Source organism: Bufo gargarizans, chromosome 2 (genome assembly GCF_014858855.1).
Source record: "Bufo gargarizans isolate SCDJY-AF-19 chromosome 2, ASM1485885v1, whole genome shotgun sequence".
Taxonomy (NCBI): Eukaryota; Metazoa; Chordata; class Amphibia; order Anura; family Bufonidae; genus Bufo; species Bufo gargarizans.
Genome location: NC_058081.1, coordinates 523,201,222 through 523,220,255, shown reverse-complemented (window position 1 = coordinate 523,220,255; position 19,034 = coordinate 523,201,222).

Here is a 19,034-nt window from a genome sequence, read left to right as displayed (position 1 = left end):
CGGAACACATAGCGAATATCAAAAAAGGTCTAGAAACACATGTCCTGTCAAAACATTTTAAAACAATACATAATCAAAATCCATCGGGCATGAAATTTGCTGCAATAGATAAGGTTACTAAAGAATGGAGGGGGGGAGACCACATAGGTAAAATGTCGAGGCTGGAGACGCAGAGAATATATGAACTGAATACACTCATACCAGGCGGACTGAACGCAGAGTTCGAATTATTTGGATTCCTGTGAGATAGGTGGGTGCCCGCCGCTGGTGGCCGGACCCCTTCCAGTAACTATATGTCTGGGGGGGTCCGACCCTTTGCGGTGGACATCCACCGGTCCTTCTTGTTCATGATCCGCCTAATTCACATATGAACTGCGTATCCATATACATACCTCTCCCCTATGCAACCTATATTGCAAAACCAAGACTGAGAACACACAGAAAATATTAATGAAAAAGATCTAACAATAATTATGAAGTGCCATATGTTTTCGCATATGTGGATTCCCATATATTGAGAAAGAGGAAGAGAAGGTTTTATAGAAATATCTCTGAGAAGGGCAGACTATATAAAAATACAAAGTATAAGGCCGCATGAATAACGCAGGTTTTACCAAGGGTGCGGTTACCTCTTGATCACATACTGATGAGACTACCAGCGGATCTGTCATTTAGTACATCTCTATATATATATATATATATATATATATTTATTGGTAGCATGAATTTTGTATGTCTTTTTAACCTTGTAACTATTGGTATAAATTATAATGAAATGTAGAAGTCACAGAATATAATGTTATAACGCTGCTAATTTAGATGGATGTGTAAGCAAATAGCCACTGGGAATCCAAACCAGGATTTGGGAAGAAAAAAAAAAAAAAGCTGCACAGCAGGTTTGCAAAATCCAATTAGGAAGAGACTTTATAAGGAAGGCTACAAAGGGGAGTCATTACCACTGAAGAAGGGGTATTAACACCCCGAAACGCGTTTGGTGCAAAAAGACCCCCTGACGGACATCAGTTTTACTTGCGGTGATACCTCCAGTGCCCACTTATATCCCAGGACGCGCATCTACATAGGACTTGGACATAGAAGCACGAGATACCAAACACACGTGCAAACAAAGTCCAAGCGCGGAGTGCCGGCTCTTACATCTACAGAGCGGCAGTCACAAGGGATCGTGAGGAACAAGAAAAGCACGAGTGAGGACCGGACACAGACATCCAGTGTACCGGAACACCAGCAAGATAAAGCAACTAGAGAAAAGCAACTTAACTTGAATCAAACAGTGAGTACAGCGGGACGCCGCATACACATCACTGTAACTAAATCACCAACTGATATCTTCTATAAGCAAGAGGTTTTAACATTAAGATCGCATATCTCATAGAGATTGCACTGCTGCACTTTTCCAAAGACTTTGTGAACATTTTAGGACACCTACAACCCAACCATCTGGCGGGATTGCACTGCTTTTAAAGTCAAAATTCCGGATTTTCCATTGTATGATTTATGTGTCATTTTAAGTGTTGTATGCATTTTTTATATAATATATCGGCATACAGAGTGTTATAGTTAGGTATTGTATCCATATTTTATTATACTGCTACTATAGTTAGATATTGTATCCATTTTATTATACTGCTATTTTAAACATTACCTCAATAAACAATGTGGTGTCACAGCTAGTGAGAGTGCCCAGTATTTTCTATTTTCTATTTATTATATCTTGAGAGGAAGGGTGATTCCTCTTGTACTGTGAGCACCTCCACCAGAGATTTTGTCAGTCCTGTGCGCCACATATTACCTATATTTTTGTACCATAGTTTGTAAACGCTATAACTTTTACCCAAACCATTTTTTTTTCTACCCAAACATTTTTTTTTATCAAAGACACGTAGAACAATAAATTTAGCGAAAAATTTATATATGGATGTTGTTTTTTTTTGCAAAATTTTACAACTGAAAGTGAATAATGTTTTTTTTTGCAAAAAAATCGTTAAATTTCGATTAATAACAAAAAAAGTAAAAATGTCAGCAGCAATGAAATACCACCAAATGAAAGCTCTATTAGTGAGAAGAAAAGGAGGTAAAATTCTTTTGGGCGGTAAGTTGCATGACCGAGCAATAAACGGTGAAAGTAGTGTAGTGCAGAAGTGTAAAAAGTGGCCTGGTCATTAAGGGGGTTTCAGCTAGGGGGGTTAAAGTGGTTAATGTCCTAAAAAAAAAAAATTACATTTACAAAATGATGCCAACATAAAGCAGACATATGGGGAATGTTAAGTAATAAATATTTTATAAGGTATCGCTTTCTGTTTTAAAAGCAGAGAAAATGAAATTGTAATAATTGCAAATTTTTAATTTTTTTAAAAATTTTGGATTTTTTCATAAATAAAGGTGAAATATATTGACTCAAATTTATCACTGTCACGAAGTACAATGTCACGAGAAAACTATCTCAGAATGGCTTGGATAAGTAAAAGCGTTCCAAAGTTATTACCATTAGACGCATGTCAGATGTTAGAAAAAATAATTAAAAATATCGGCCTGGGAGGGCGTGGCCGCACAGCCGTGGGAGATGGCAGCCTGATTCAGAGCTCCTGCTCTTATATAGAGTTTCAGCCCTGCAAGATCCCTTCAAAAATCGCTATTTCAGCTAAAAAAGCACAGTGTTACCAACCTACCCTCATGATGACGAGAGGGAAGAGACGTTTAAAGTCACAAGGAAAGCTAGATTTATTCTTTGGCAAAGAACGGGGCAAAGATGGTGCCGGCGGCAACAGCTAACTTGCCGCACCTAATTCCAGCCCGACCTTCTCCTCTGATTCCTGCTCTCCGAGCGGCTCAGTCAGCAGCAGATCGCAACAGGGGAGCCCCCGGGCACCCAGACAGCTCCCCGCGGCAAATGACATCAGGCGGGGGTCGCAGTGGAACAGGGAAGGGGAAGCGCAGCTGGTCTGAGCTCATTACCAGCGGGAACCAGAGCGCGGGACTCCCCCACCACCAGCCCGGCAAAACAGAGGCCTAGGAGGCAGGAGCCTTCCGAGGAGTAGAATGGCGGCGAACTGCGCCTTAGTCAGAAGGACTCCACTACGCTAACAGGTAGTGCAAAAGTTCCCCACTAATGATAAACCAGCGTCAAGTATTCTTTTAAAAGTATTGCTGCTAGCATTTAACCGCTTGCCGTCACACTAACGCCGAAAGGCGTGAGTGCGGCGGCTCTCTCAGGTCACACTAACGCCAAAAAGCGTCATCTCGTGAGACCCGAGATTTCCTGTGAACGAGTGCTCACAGGAGCGCGCATTCACAGGATCGCGCAGTTCAGAAGTTCATCTACAGCTGTCCGGCTGTAGATTTTTAAAAGATCCAATCAAAGAGGTATGTCAGATGCTATTTTGTAAATAGCGTCTGATATACCTGCTACCTGCTCCTCTGGTGGTCCCTTTTGCTTGGATCGATCACCAGAGGACACAGGCAGCTCTGTAAGTAGCACCAATCACCACACTACACTACACCCCCCCCCCCTGTCACTTATTAACCCCTGATCACCCATATTAGACTCCCTGATCACCCCCCTGTCGCCCCCCCGTCATTGATCATCCCCCTGTAAGGGTCCCTCATCACCGCCAGGTAGTTAGCTACTTGCTAGGTAGTTAGCGCCCAGTCCACCGCACCGCAGTCACTGATTAGTCACTGATTAGCGTCATCGCTGTCGCTAATCAGCACTAGTACTATATAGTATCTGTAAGTGATCAAGACTGATCGCAATCAGATCTATATAAGTACATTAGGGTCACCTTAGGCTCTACAAAAAACGCAGTGTTCGCCCGATCAGGCCTGATCTTGTGCGCACACTTGCGTTCAGTCCGCCCCACCACAGTGACAGAATTATTTTTTTCTGATCACTGCAAAAACACCGTAAAATTGCTGCGCCGCTATAAAGATCACTTTTAACCTTTTTGGATCTTTATTAGCGATCGCAGCTTTAATTCGCAAGTACTCCTTTTTACTAGGTAGGTTTGCTCTTTTTCCTGGATAGTCTCAGAGGAATACCCCCTAAATTTAGTGAGCCCAAAATGTCAAACAAGGGGTATTCCGCTGAAGAGGCCTACAGGATTCTGGCCGTGATGGATGAAAGCGATGGGGACGCCTCACCCGCTGAATCCAGTGGTTCGGAATATGAACCTGTAGACAGCAGTGGCACTCTAACCGCTAGCGAAGATGACGAGATTGAGGTCCCTGCTGCAGTCAGGCGTACCCGATCCCATGTCAGTGTTCTGCATAACCCGCGTGATGAGCCTCATTTGCAGCAGAGTGATGCTAGCGCTGATCTTTTTTATGGTGCGGCATACACCAGCAGCGCAGCACATCCTGGACCTTCTACCAGCACTGCCGTATTCCCTGGTGAAGTGGCGAGCACTAGAAGGGCAGTTCAAGCTAGTACGGTGGCACATGCAGTAACTCCCCCGTTGCAGCCACCACGTTCACAGGCCCGTAGAGCCCTTAGTCTCCCAGAGGTGCTGGCAAACCCTAATTGGCACTCCCCTGCTTCCGCCGCACCCGTATTGCCCCCTTTCACCGCCCAGTCTGGAGTTTGTGTGGAGACAGCTCATTTAGGATCAGCCCTCAAGTTTTTTTTAGCTGTTCTTCACCGCGGATCTATATGACTTAGTTGTGGCAGAAACCAACCGCTACGCCACACAGTATATTACCGCCAATCCGGAAAGCTTCTATGCTCAGCCTTATGGTGGAAACCAGTCACAGTTTCCGAATTTCAATTTTTTTTTGGGCCTTATCCTCAGCATGGGTCTAACTAAAAAAATGTATTGCGGTTCTATTGGTCTAAAGACCCAATACATTACATGCCCATGTTCTCTGCTCCCGTTTTGAGGTCATCATGTGCTTTATGCATTTCGCTGACAATAAAACCTGTCATCCAAGAGGCCACCCTGCTTATGACCGGCTCCACAAAATTCGGCCCCTCATAGACCATTTGTCATCCAGATTTGCAGATGCGTATACCCCCAATCAGAACATCTGCATAGACGAGTCCCTAGTACATTTTACTGGGCGCCTTGGCATCAAAAAGTACATCCCCAGCAAGCGCGCCCGGTATGGGGTCAAACTGTGTAAGCTCTGTGAAAGGGCCACAGGCTATACATATCGTTTTAGGGTCTATGAGGGAAAAAACTCAAAACTTGAGCCAGTCGGATGTCCTGACTACCTGGGGAGCAGTGGCAAGATTGTCTGGGACTTGGTGTCACCCTTACTCCACAAGGGGTACCACTTATACGTGGACAATTTTTACTCAAGCGTGGCACTCTTTCGGCACTTACATCTAGTCGGAATTCAATGCTGTGGCACCGCGCGACCTAGTCGCCAGGGCTTCCCCCAACAGCTCGTTAATACCCGACTTGCACGGGGGGAGAGGGCTGCCTTGTGTGACCAAGAACTGCTCGCGGTGAAGTGGAGGGACAAGAAGGACGTTTACCTTCTGTCCACCATTCACGCAGACACGACAGTGCAAACTGAAAGTGCAACTAGAGTGATTGAGAAAACCCTCTCTGTCCACGACTATAACCTTCACATGGGAGGGGTGGACTTCAATGACCAGATGTTGGCTCCCTATTTAGTGTCCCGCCGCAACAGACGCTGGTATAAGAAGGTGTCTGTTTATTTAATTCAATTGGCTGTATATAATAGTTTTGTTCTCTACAGTAAGGCTGGGAGAACAGGATCCTTCCTAAAATTCCAGGAAGAGATCATTTCGGAAATCCTGTATCCAGGAGGGTCCGAGCCCCAAGTCCCTGATGTAGTGAGCCGACTACATGGCAGACACTTCCCGAGTGTCTATCCTGGTACCCCAACTCAACGTTCCCCAAGAAAAACATGTTGTGTCTGTAGCAGGGGTGGAATAAGGCGTGACACCACCTTTTTTTGTCCTGACTGTCCTGACCAGCCTGCCCTATGCATAGGGGAGTGTTTCCGCAAGTACCACACACAGGTACACTATTAGTGTAGGGATTGCGTGACACAGGACAGGCACACAGGGGTCTTAGGGCCCTTTCACACAGAGCTGCCACAAACCTCTCCTTTCACCTGGGACAAAGTGCATAATGTACTTCGCCACATCTCTGGGCGATTTGCGCTTTGCATATTGTCCCATGGGGAAGGAGACGTTTACCCTCTAAAGATAAAAAAAATAAAAAATTCTGTTTCAAAAGTTCAATAAAATGTATAAAAGTTAATGTTCTGTTCAAATGTTATATAAAGTTAATGTTAATAAATGTATTGTGTTGCGGCCTGTTTTTTTTACCTTCTAGGTGGACCAAGCGATCAACTAGCTGCAGCACTGATGTGCATTCTGACAGAAGCATTGCGCTGCTGTCAGATTACACAAAGTCGGTGTATGCGGCGCTGCAAGACGAGATTTCTCCTCTGCAGTAAAAAATATACGTTTGCCAAGGCTTATGAGCTGAGGGGCGGTTTGGCAAACATTTTTTATAAAAAATAATAATTCTGGCAATGATTTATTCATCCACATCAATTGATGTGAATGGAGAAATCAGGTTTGCCAGGGCATACGGGCTGAGTGGGTTTGGATGTTGGGCGGAGCGCTCCTATGTCCTGGCAGATGCCTTTCCCCCTTTTTTTTATTTTTTTTGCACATTTTTATTTTTTGGCATAGATTTTTTTATCCACATTGATCGATGCGAATGAAGACATCTGTGCCGTTCATTTTCCTTTTTTCATTACCCGTATGCTCAATATAAGGAGAATAGCAGAAACTCCTAATGTTAGCCATACATGTAATGATTGTGGAGACCCTCAAATGCCAGGGCAGTACAAGCACCCCACAAATGACCCCATTTTGGAAAGAAGACACCCCAAGGTATTCGCTGAGAGGCATATTGAGTCCATGAAAGATTGAACTTTTTGTCCCAAGTTAGCGGAAAGGGAGACTTTGTGAGAAAAAAATAAAAATCTATTTGCGCTAACTTGTGCCAAATCAATTTACGCTAACTTGTGCCAAAAAAAGAAAAATCCTCTATGAACTCGCCATTCCCCTCACGGAATACCTTGGGGTGTCTTCTTTCCAAAATTGGGTCACATGTGGGGTATTTATACTGCCCTGGCATTTTAGGGGCCCTAAAGCGTGAGAAGAAGTCTGGAATCCAAATGTCTAAAAATGCCCTCCTAAAAGGTACTCATTGGAATTTGGGCCCCTTTGCGCACCTAGGTTGCAAAAAAGTGTCACACATGTGGTATCGCCGTACTCAGGCAATGTGTTTTCGGGTGTCTTTTTACATATACCCATGCTGGGTGAGAGAAATATCTCTGTAAATTGACAACTGTGTATAAAAAAATGGGAAAATTTGTCATTTACAGAGATATTTCTCTCACCCAGCATGGGTAAATGTAAAAATACACCCCAAAACACATTGCCCTACTTCTCCTGAGTACGGCGATACCACATGTGTGACACTTTTTTGCAGCCTAGGTGCGCAAAGGGGCCCAAATTCCAATGAGTACCTTTAGGATTTCACAGGGCATTTTTTACGCATTTGGATTCCATACTACTTCTCACGCTTTAGGGCCCCTAAAATGCCAGGGCAGTATAAATACCCCACAAGTGACCCTATTTTGGAAAGAAGGAACCCCAAGGTATTTCGTGAGGGGCATGGCGAGTTCATGCAAAATTTTATTTTTTGTCACAAGTTAGTGGAATATGAGACTTTCTAAGAAAAAAACAAAAAACTTTTTCCGCTAAGGTGTGCCAAAAAATAAATAAAAAATTCTAGGAACTCGCCATGCCCCTCATGGAATACCTTGGGGTGTCTTCTTTCCAAAATGGGGTCACTTGTGGGGTAGTTATACTGCCCTGGCATTTTAGGGGCCCATATGCGTGAGAAGTAGTTTGAAATCAAAATCTGTAAAAAATGCCCTGTGAAATCCGAAAGGTGCTCTTTGGAATGTGGGCCCATTTGCCCACCAAGGCTGCAAAAAAGTGTCACACATGTGGTATCGCTGTACTCAGGAGAAGTTGGGGAATGTGTTTTGGGGTGTCATTTTACATATACCCATGCTGGGTGAGAGAAATATCTCGGCAAAAGACAACTTTTCCTATTTTTTTTATACAAAGTTGGCATTTGACCGAGATATTTTTATTTTTTGTCACAAGTTAGTGGAATATGAGACTTTCTAAGAGAAAAAAAAACATTTTCCGCTAAGGTGTGCCAAAAACAAAAATATTGCATGGCGAGTTCATGTAAAATTTTATTTTTTGTCACAAGTTAGTGGAATATGAGACTTTCTAAGAAAAAAAAAAACAACTTTTTCCGCTAAGGTGTGCCAAAAAATATATATATATATATATTCTAGGAACTCGCCATGCCCCTCACGGAATACCTTGGGGTGTCTTCTTTCCAAAATGAGGTAACTTGTGGGGTATTTATACTGCCCTGGCATTTTAGGGGCCCTAAAGCGTGAGAAGTAGTTTGGAATCCAAATGTGTAAAAAATGCCCTGTGAAATCCAAAAGGTACTCATTGGAATTTGGGCCCCTTTGTGCACCTAGGCTGCAAAAAAGTGTCACACATGTGGTATCGCCGTACTCAGGAGAAGTAGGGCAATGTGTTTTGGGGTGTATTTTTACATATACCCCTACTGTGTGTGAGAAATATCTCTGCAAATAACAGCTTTTTACATTTTTTTATACAAAGTTGTCAATTTACTGAGATATTTCTCTCACCCAGCATGGGCATATGTAAAAATACACCCTAAAACACATTGCCCTACTTCTTATGAGTACGGCGATACCACAAGTGTGACACTTTTTTGCAGCCTAGGTGCGTAAAGGGGCCAAAAGTCCAACGAGTAACTTTAGGCTTTATAGGTTTGCTAACAATTTAGCCCCGCCCAAAATGCCAGAACAGTAAACACACCCCACAAATGACCCCATTTCTGAAAGTAGATACCCCGAGGTATTCACTGAGGGGCATAGTGAGGCCGTGGGAGATTTTTTTATTTCTTGCCAGAAGTTAGCAGAAATGGAAACTTTATTTTTATTTATTTTTGTCAGAAAGTGTCATTTTCCGCTAACTTGTGAAAAAAAATTAAATCATACATGAACTCACCATGCCCCTCCGCAAATACTTTGGAGTGTCTTTTTTCTAAAATGGGGTCATTTGGGGGGTATTTATACTATCCTGGCATTCTAGCACCTCAAGAAACATCACAGGTGCTCATAAAGTCAGAGCTGCTTCAAAATGCAGAAATTCACATTTTTGTACCATAGTTTGTAAACGCTATAACTTTTGCGCAAACCAATAAATATACACTTATTGGATTTTTTTTTTATCAAAGACATGTAGCACAATAAATTCTGACACAAACTTGTATAGAAATATAATTTTAAATTTGAGAAAAGTGCAGCCTATTTTGATTAATATCGGAAAAACTAAAAATTTTAGCAGCAATCAAATACCACCAAAAGAAATCTGTATTTGTTCAAAGAAAAGGAGGTAAAATTCATTTGGGTTCCAAGTTGCATGACCAAGCAATAAACCGTTAAAGTTGTGGAGTGCCGATTTGTAAAAAAGGGCCTGGTCACTAGGGGGTATAAACCTGTGGTCTTTAAGTGGTTAATCACTCTATGTCAACACATATTTCCCAGCTAACTGTACTGATCCAATCACCTGTTGCCAAGTTGGGGAACAGGGTACAACATGTAGAAGTCAAGATGGGGGAGTTTGCGGCTTCCCACAATAACATTATAGACTCTCATGACCTACTGAGGAGATAGAGCAACTTAGAGCAAAAGTGGCTGATCTGGAGGATTGGTCCCGTAGAAATAACCTGAAACTGCGAGGGGTGCCAGAGAGTATTCCACATGCGGGCCTCCAAGATTACATACAAGGGCTAATTAACCTGCTTTTACCAACATATTCCGAGCAAGACTTAATTATAGATAGAGCCCACAGGATAGCTAAGCCGAAACACCTGTCTGAGGACGTCCCAAGGGACGTATTGGCTAGAATCAGGAGGTGTCCTGACCAACGCTAGGGAACTGGAAACCTTACCGGCACCTTATCAGACAATTAAATTGTTTGCCAACCTCTCAGTGGCTACTTTACAACTACGCCACAATCTGGCCCCGATAACTTCCCCCCTGAGAGCACATTCCATTGCCTACCGCTGGGGCTTCCCAGTTAAGCTTCTAGTCCATAAGAATGGCTCCTTCGTGGTGATCCGATCAGTAGATGAAGGAAAGGTGGTGCTGGCCTCATAGAACATTGATGTGGAGCAGTGATGCCCAACCTAAGGCCCGCGGGCCAAATGTGGCCCGTGATGCCGTGTCATGTGGCCCGCGCAGTGACAGGACTTTATCAGCGCAGGGAGCGCTGCGAATGGCACAGGCAGCAAAGCAATGCTGCCTGTGCGTGCAATCTCCCCACCCAGCGCCGCCTCCTAGCTAATTTATTCACTGCACTTGCCTCTGTGAAATTGAAGAGAAGCGCCATAATCTTGCACAGGCGCACTGGCAGAGGCATCGAAGTGCGCATGCACCATCTTCCTGACCTCTGCCAGTGCGCCTGTGCGAGATTACGGCGCTTCTCTTCAATTTCACAGAGGCAAAAGCAGTGAATAAATTAGCTAGGAAGCGGCTCTGGGTGGGGGGGATATCTGTGGACGACACTGAAGGGGGGATATCTGTGGACGACACTGAAGGGGAGGATATCTGTGGACGAAGATGAAGGGGGGAAAATATCTGTGGACGACACTGAAGGGGGGATATCTGTGGACGACACTGAAGGGGGGGATATCTGTGGACGACACTGAAGGGGGGGATATCTGTGGACGACACTGAAGGGGGGGGATATCTGTGGACGACACTGAAGGGGGGGGTCTGTGGACGACACTGAAGGGGGGGATCTGTTGACGACACTGAAGGGGGGAATCTGTGGACGACACTGAAGAGGGGATCTAAGGAGGGGTATGGGGATGTTGGGGTGGGAGGTCCTGGAGGGGTGTTTGGGTGGGAGCTCTGGAAGGGAGGTCCGGGAGGGGCGGGGACATACATTTTTTTGCTATGGGGCCCAGTCATTTTTAGCTACGCTCCTGATTGGTAAGATTGGGCGGGCACTGGAGCGATAGAGCACCCTGCTGTAGGAGAAGCCGGCGGGAGATGAATGGAGGAGGGGCCAGGTGGTGTCGGGCACAAGGCGCAAGTATGGCGGTGGAGGATCTGACTGAAGCCTAAAGACCAGACATCAAGGTAGACCTGCAGAAGAAGGTGACAGCACAGTATGTGATGTATACATGTGTGTAATGTATGTAGTGCAGTGTGTGATCATCACATACTACACTACAAACAGTACACACATGTATACATCACATGCCCCCTCACAGTAATAATGCCAAGATATGTGCCCTCTTCACAGACGTAATGCTCACACATGCCCCACTCACAGTAGTTATGCCCAGATATGTGCCCCCTCACAGTAGTTATGCCCAGATATGTGCCCTCTTCACAGTAGTAATGCTCACTCGTGCCCCCTCACAGTAGTTATGCCCTGATATGTGCCCTTCTCACAGTGGTTATACCCTGATATGTGCCCTCCTCAGAGTAATTATGCCCAGATATGTGCCCCCTCACAGTAGTTATGCCAGATATGTGCCCTCTTCACAGTAGTAATGCTCACATGTGCCCCCTCACAGCATTTGCATTTCTTTCTGGCAAAGTTACCTGGTTCCGGGCCGCAAAATACCAAATGCCACTTATACCAAGTCTAGTGCGGCCCTCAGACGAAAAATGGTTGGGCACCACTGATGTGAAGGATTCGCAAATCCACAAGACTCCCCCATGCATTATAGATGACAACGAGTAGCACCTGGTGGAGAGCAGACGCAAGAAGAATCGTTGAAGGGTTCAATAACTCTAGCTACCTGTACACTACTAGAGTGGATGAGCACCCCCTCCCTCAGTGTGCATGACTGAACTTCTCCCGCAAGTACAAAAGGGGCATTTTCACAAGCCTCTTGTTCTTTTCCACATCTACCCCTTTCTTTAGGTGGAGCGTTTCTGTTTTTTTATGTTTTTCATGTTTTCTTCTCTGGTTCACCTTTTGTATCTAATGTTTGATAGAGCCTTGCCTATACAAACATGTATGTCCATGTACTGCCTTGAAGAGAAGGGTACACCCCTTCCACCTCAGACGAGAGCTTATCTGTTACAGCAATACTTCTATCACCATGGAGCTGAAAATAGGTTCTCTAAATGTACGTGGCCTTAATAGCCCTTACAAGCGCCGGATGATGTGGAAGGAGGCCCGCTCACTTAAATGTGATATCTTTTGTGCCCAAGAGACACATATTATTGCTACAGAGGCCGAAAGGATAAAACACCATTGCTTCCCGGTTATACTTCAGGCCCATGGGGAGGGGAAAAAGCAGGGGGTCCTCATGGCAATCAGGAATTCTGTTGCTCACACCGCTATTTTCTCTACCATTGACCCGGTAGGGCGGTATATTATACTTGTCTGTTCTTTGAATAATGTGTTATTATATACGTTGTTAGGGATTTATGCCCCAAATGTGAGACCACAACACTTTCTAAATAGACTACTCAACAAGGTGCAGTCAGTGCGGAAAGGTAGGATCATCATATGCAGGGACTTCAATATGGTCCCAGAGCCCTCCCAAGACTCCTTCACCTCAGCTAGGAATAGCCCCCACTTTTTAACACAATCTTTATTAGAACACTCTTTATATGACGTTTGGCGTATTGACCACACTTCCGAAAGAGACTACTCTTACTATTTGCCCGCCCACCACTCCTATTCACGCATTGATCTGATCCTAGTGGATAGAGAGACCCTTTCGGCAGCGGAAAAATTCCAGTATAGGCCAGATTATCTGGTCGGATCATGCGCCTGTAGAAGTAGACGTCACTGAGCAATTTACAACTCCACCAAACCCGCTCTGAAGAGCAAACAAGTATGTATTGGCCAATACACTATACCAGGCTGAGGTGACCCAAGCCCTGGAAGAATACTTCCAGTTTAATGCCGGATCAGTGTCAAACCCGGCAGTAGTCTGGGTGGCTCATAAGGCCTTCATCCGGGAGAAGTTCAAAGCTGACCTACTCTCACAAATCCAAATCACTGAATCTCTAAATAAACCCTCCCCATTATCGGAGCTTTCAGAAAAGCTGAGATCCCTTAGGCTGCAGCTTAGGGAAAGTTTTCTACATAAATATGAACTTTCACTGAAGAAAGTAAAAGCTATGTACTACTTCCAAGCCAATAAGGCTGGCGGCTTACTAGCGAAGAAAATTAAATCCAGAACCCTAAAATCACGCATCGCATATCTTTGGGACCCCTCTAAAACCCAAAAGATCTACGACCCTAAGGCTATCGCCAATAGATTTATGTCCTATTACTCCCAACTATACAACCCGGTCTTGTGCGATGACAGAGGGGAGAATGCCTAGCGAAATGCTAGAGGCAGTCATTATGAATTTGCCAAAATCAGGGAAAGAACCATCTGTCCCCCAAAACTTCCGACCAATTTCCCTAATAAATACAGACCTCAAGATTTACGTGAAACTACTCACGAATAGACTAGCAAAAATCATAACATCCCTAGTGGCCCCTGACCAAGTGGGATTCGTACAGGGTTGGCAGATCACAGATAATTCTAGAAGAGTATTAAACTTAATAGACTTCGTCGGCCGGGCCGGGATGCCTGCAGTGTTTGCTACTCTGGACGCTGAGATGGCATTTGACCGCGTTAATTGGTCTTTTGTCTTCTCGGTGCTCCACAAGATGGGATTCCCGAAATACACGGTAACGGCGATAAAAGCGCTGTACACCAGACCATCTGCCCGAGTCCTGGCCAATGGGGTTTTGTCTGACCCGTTAGTTTTGTCCAACGGCACGAGGCAGGGGTGTCCTCTATCGCCCCTCATATTTATACTATTACTGGAACCTTTAGCTCAAGCTATTCGCCAGACATCTAAAATAGAAGGGGTACAGATTGGAAACAGACACAGTCTGTCACTGTACGCGTATGATATCATCCTTACCTTAACCAGTCCAGCTTCGTCCTTGGAATCAGTGAATCCCTCTGCTGTCACCTGTACCACTACTCCTCCCATCTCTCTTCTGTCACCTGTACCACTACTACTCCCATCCCTCTTCTGTCACCTGTACCACTACTACTCCCATCTCTCTGCTGTCACCTGTATCACTACTACTCCCATCCCCCTGATGTCACCTGTACCACTGCTACTCCCATCCCTCTGCTGTTACCTGTACCACTACTACTCCCATCCTTCTGCAGTCACCTGTACCACTACTACTCCCATCCCTCTGCTGTCACCTGTATCACTACTACTCCCATCCCCCTGATATCACATGTACTACTGCTACTCCCATCCCCGTGCTGTAACTACTTCTCCCATTCCTCTGCTGTCCCCTGTGTCACTACTACTCCCATCCCTCTGCTGTCACCTGTACCACTACTCCTCCCATCCCTCTGCTTTCACCTGTATCACTACTTCTACCATCCCATCACCCTTGTCACTCTTTTTCACATCCCTCTTCTGTCACCTGTACCACTACTACGCCCATCTCTCTACTTTCACCTGTACCACTACTACTCCCACCCTTCTGCTGTCACCTGTACCACTACTCCTCCCATCTACCTGCTGTCACTACTCCTCCCATCCTCCTGCTGCCACTACTCCTCCCATCCCTCTGCTGTCACCTGTATCACTACTCCTCCCATCCCCCTGCTGTCACCTGTACCACTACTCCTCCCATCCCCCTGCTGTCACTACTCCTCCCATCCCCCTGCTGTCACCTGTACCACTACATTACATACTATGTAACGTGTTGGAGCAGCAGAGGAACAGCAGGCCTGGCAGGCAGTGTGGAGAAGAAGGGGCCATTACTCCCTGTCCCAGCAGCTCCAGGGGGCAGAGAACAGTCAGACACCGGGTCCCTCTGCCCTCCTTCCCTGTCAGTGCAGACTGCAGAGCTCGGGCTGTATTCACAAGCAGCCGCCTGCTCCAGAAAAGCTCCGTGCTGGTGGGCGGGGCCTGCCCTGTGACTAATACACAGGGGGTGTGCCCAACAGCTAGTCCAGGATCCCTGTCATTGGCTGGCAGCACGTGTCATAGGAGGCTGCAGCCAATAGAAAACAAGAGGCAGTACTGGCAAATGGTGTGCCTGTCCTGCGGATCTCAGAGGAGGAGGGGACAGCATGGAGGAGCAGTACTCTGCCTCCTCCTCACTGACAGCGCCCGAGTCACAGCTGGAAGTAGTGCTGGTTCTGTGGCCATATTAAGGACAAGACCAGCACTTCTCTCCCATCCCCCTCACTGGAAGAAAACCACCGTTATTTTACATTACAACTGTCATCAGCACAGCTCACATGCACTACAGATCCCAGCATGCCCTCCTACATTAGGTTCACTGTTTCTGAAAATCTACACTACGCTCCATAACAATCCATACAGATTACTATTTTCTAGCCTACACAGCTAGGATGGGTTTGGTTGCCATGGGCAACACCACCGTTTCCATGCATTAGCTCCCATTGCTGAGCATGACATCACAGACGCGTCGCCCTGGAGACCTCCAACTGTCAGAACGGTCAGAGTGAGTTGAGGTTCGTGGAGAGAGGAGCTGTTGAGTTGTGCAGAGCGAGCGATTTGCTTATTTCCCTTTATTTATATATTTTTTGTGTTTTTTTTTTGTTTGTCTGCCCCCCCCCCCACCCCTCACACTTTTTCTAGGTGTGTTGTGGGAGAGGCAGCCAAATGGCTGCTACGGGGGCTGGAGGAAAACTCCAGCCCCGGAGACATGTCCATCCTTCCCGGAGGCCCCCGTACAGCCGGAAGCCAAGAAGACCTGGCTATAACCATCTTACAGCTGGATTAGAAGGTATCGTGCCAGATTTTAAAACACTGTTTGATATACCTAGACAGGAGGAACCTGGCCGATACCTTCGACTGCAGGGAGGACCCCCACTACCTCCGGCACCACCACCTGCCGATAACACCTGTGCGGCAGAAGTAGAGAGAGAGGAACATCGGGTACCACAGCCCACCATAACACCAGGTGAGGAGCAGACCTATCCCTCATTGCCCAGTAGACCATCTGCCGGGAAAACACCATCCCCGAGAGGAGCAGCAGAAACATCTAGAGTCCGCAGTGTGCCTGCCGCCTTACCACCGCGTATTAAGGTCACTGCGAGACCGCTGAATAACTTCCCACAATGGCTCCCTGTCAGTTATGCGTCTCGGAAGAACATGATAGCCATGCTGACCAGACCATTGGTGGACGTGCGGGACTCCTATGTGACGCATGAGGGAGAATATCTCAGGTACACCTTTACCCGTGATGTCATCTACCACTACCGGGAATACCACGGGAAAATCTCCTTCTGCCGCAAAAAAAGGTAGTGGTGGAGTCCCCTGCAGAGCGTGAGTACCATCTAAGCGCACAGCTGCTTTTCGGATTGACTTTTCGGTTTTGACCTTGGCTTGACTAATGGACTGTGTTTTTACTGCCGCCTGCCCTGACCCCGGACTGTTTTTGGACTGTGATTGTTTGCTGCCTGCCCTGACCTCGGCCTGTTTTTTTAGACTATGATTGTTTGCTGCCTGCCCTGACCGCGGCCTGTTTTTGGACTACGATTGCTTGCTGCCTGCCCTGACCCGGACTGTTTTTGATTACTCTCCTGCCTGCCGATTTGGTACCTTACTGTGAATGATTGCAGGACAGTCTGCCTCTCTCCCGGCCTCACCTCTGGGTAGATCCCTTTTAGTGCCTCATATACTGGGATTTCTGCACACCTTAACCATAATGGACTGAACTATGGTGGGTTCTTCTATCCCTGGACTGGAATTGGATGGTCCGCATACTACATGCATATTTACTCTGGTTTACTCAGAATATATTATTTGCTTCCTGACCATAGTTCACATGGGTAATGACAGCACCGGTTTTGCTGGCAGGCAGAGACTTAGGCCAGTAACCCAGCTTGGACTTGTAATTTCCCCCACGTGACAGATTCCCAGTGGGCTGGTCAGTCAGGGGGCCGCCTACCATGGTAAAGGTGACAAAACATTGCAGTTTCTGTGGCGTCAATAACTGAAGGACCTGACAATCTCCCTTTCACCTCCATCATCTCTGCTCCTGCTAGTTTTAGAGGGGTGGAAATGGGGAGAGTCCTGCTGACAGTGGGGAGGGGTACTTTGGAGAAGAATGTTGCTGTTAGTGGGGGAGACGATAGATGTAGGAAATGCCTCTGTCAGCAGGAAAGGGGTGGGATAGAGGAAAGTGTTGCTGTCAGCGGTGGAGAAGTGGGAAGAAGGACAGTGCTGCTGTCAGTGTGGGAGGGGTGTGAGGGGGACAGTTCTGATGTCAGTGAGAAGGGGGTAAATTCTGATGTCAGTAGGAAAGGAGTGGGAAGGAAAAAAGTCAGATGCCAGTGGGAACAGGGAAATGGCCAATGGGGAAGGGGAAAATGCTAAGGCCAATGGGGAAGGGGTGGGAAGGGGGGAAAGCACCAGACAATGGGGGAGGGGTGGGAAGGGGAAATGCTTCGGCCAATGGGGGAAAGGTAGGAAGGGGGAAATGCTTCGGCCAATGGGGGAGGGGTGGGAAAGGGGAAATGCTTTGGCCAATGGGGGAGGGGTGGGAAGGGGGAATTGCTTCAGCCAATGGGGAAGGGGTGGGAAGGGGGAATTGCTTCAGCCAATGGAGGAGGGGTGGGAATTGCTTCAGCCAATGGGGGAGGGGTGGAAGGGGAAATGCTTCAGCCAATGGGGGAGGGGTGGGAAGGGGGAAATGCTTCAGCCAATGGGGGAGGGGTGGGAAGGGGGAAATGCTTCAGCCAATGGGGGAGGGGTGGGAAGGGGGAAATGCTTCAGCCAATGGGGGAGGGGTGGGAAGGGGGAAATGCTTCAGCCAATGGGGGAGGGGTGGGAAGGGGGAAATGCTTCAGCCAATGGGAGGGGAGGGGGAAATGCTTAGCCATGGGAAGGGGGAAACGCTTCGGCCAGTGGTGGAGGCGTGGAAAGCGGGTAGCGCTGCAGCTATCGATTTATTTCATAATGAATTATTCTCAAGTCTGTCCACCATGCCATCAGTCTCCCCCATGCCATAAGTTGCTAGTGCCATCAGCCCCCCATGTTATCAGTCCCCCCCATGCCATCAGCCCCACCGTGCCATCTGTCCCTCCATAACATCCATCCCCATTGGCCTCAGCCTCCCCATTTCATCTGTCCCCAGTGCCATCAATTCCCCCAAGCCATCTGACCCCAGTGCCATCAGTTCCCACCAGTGCCATCAGTTCCCCCCAGTTCCATCAATTCCCTCCATGCCATTAGTTTTCCCCATTTCCATCACTTCCCCCCATGTCATTATTTTGTCACGACTATGTGTCTGGTCGTGACTCTTTGTGTCGCATGCAGTTGTCAGCAGTCTGCTTGTTGTCTTCCGCAGGTGAGGACAGTTAGTATCTTGCCTCACGTGTGGTTGCCGCTGGCAACATGGTGTTGTTGGCAGTGTAGCAGCCTGAGCTGGTTGCTAGGCGGCTCGCTGTCAAGGCATGCGGTTGCATCTGCAAAGTGTGTTTGTATGTGTTCACTTTCTATGTTTGGTCTGCACGGGATTTAGTTGTGTGTGCATTTCCCCTTCAAGTGACACTTACCTTGTCTGGTATTGGAAGGGTTAACTCCTTTCCTAGTATGTGGGTGTGGCTGCTTGGGATATTTAGCTCCTGCTGGATGCCTGTAGCTGAGGGGTACTGCAGCCATGCTCTATGCTGGAGTCATCCTCCTGGTCTTATATGCCATCTATCCAGTGAGGGCCACCCTTGTGGTCATAAAAAATATATGTATGATGTTAAGAAGATGTTTTTATGCTCTCTATGTTGTTTTGCAGTCCTGGATACCTGTGTGAGTTGTGTGTGTGTGCTGTGTCCTTAATGTTTGTGTGGACATCAGTACTTGTA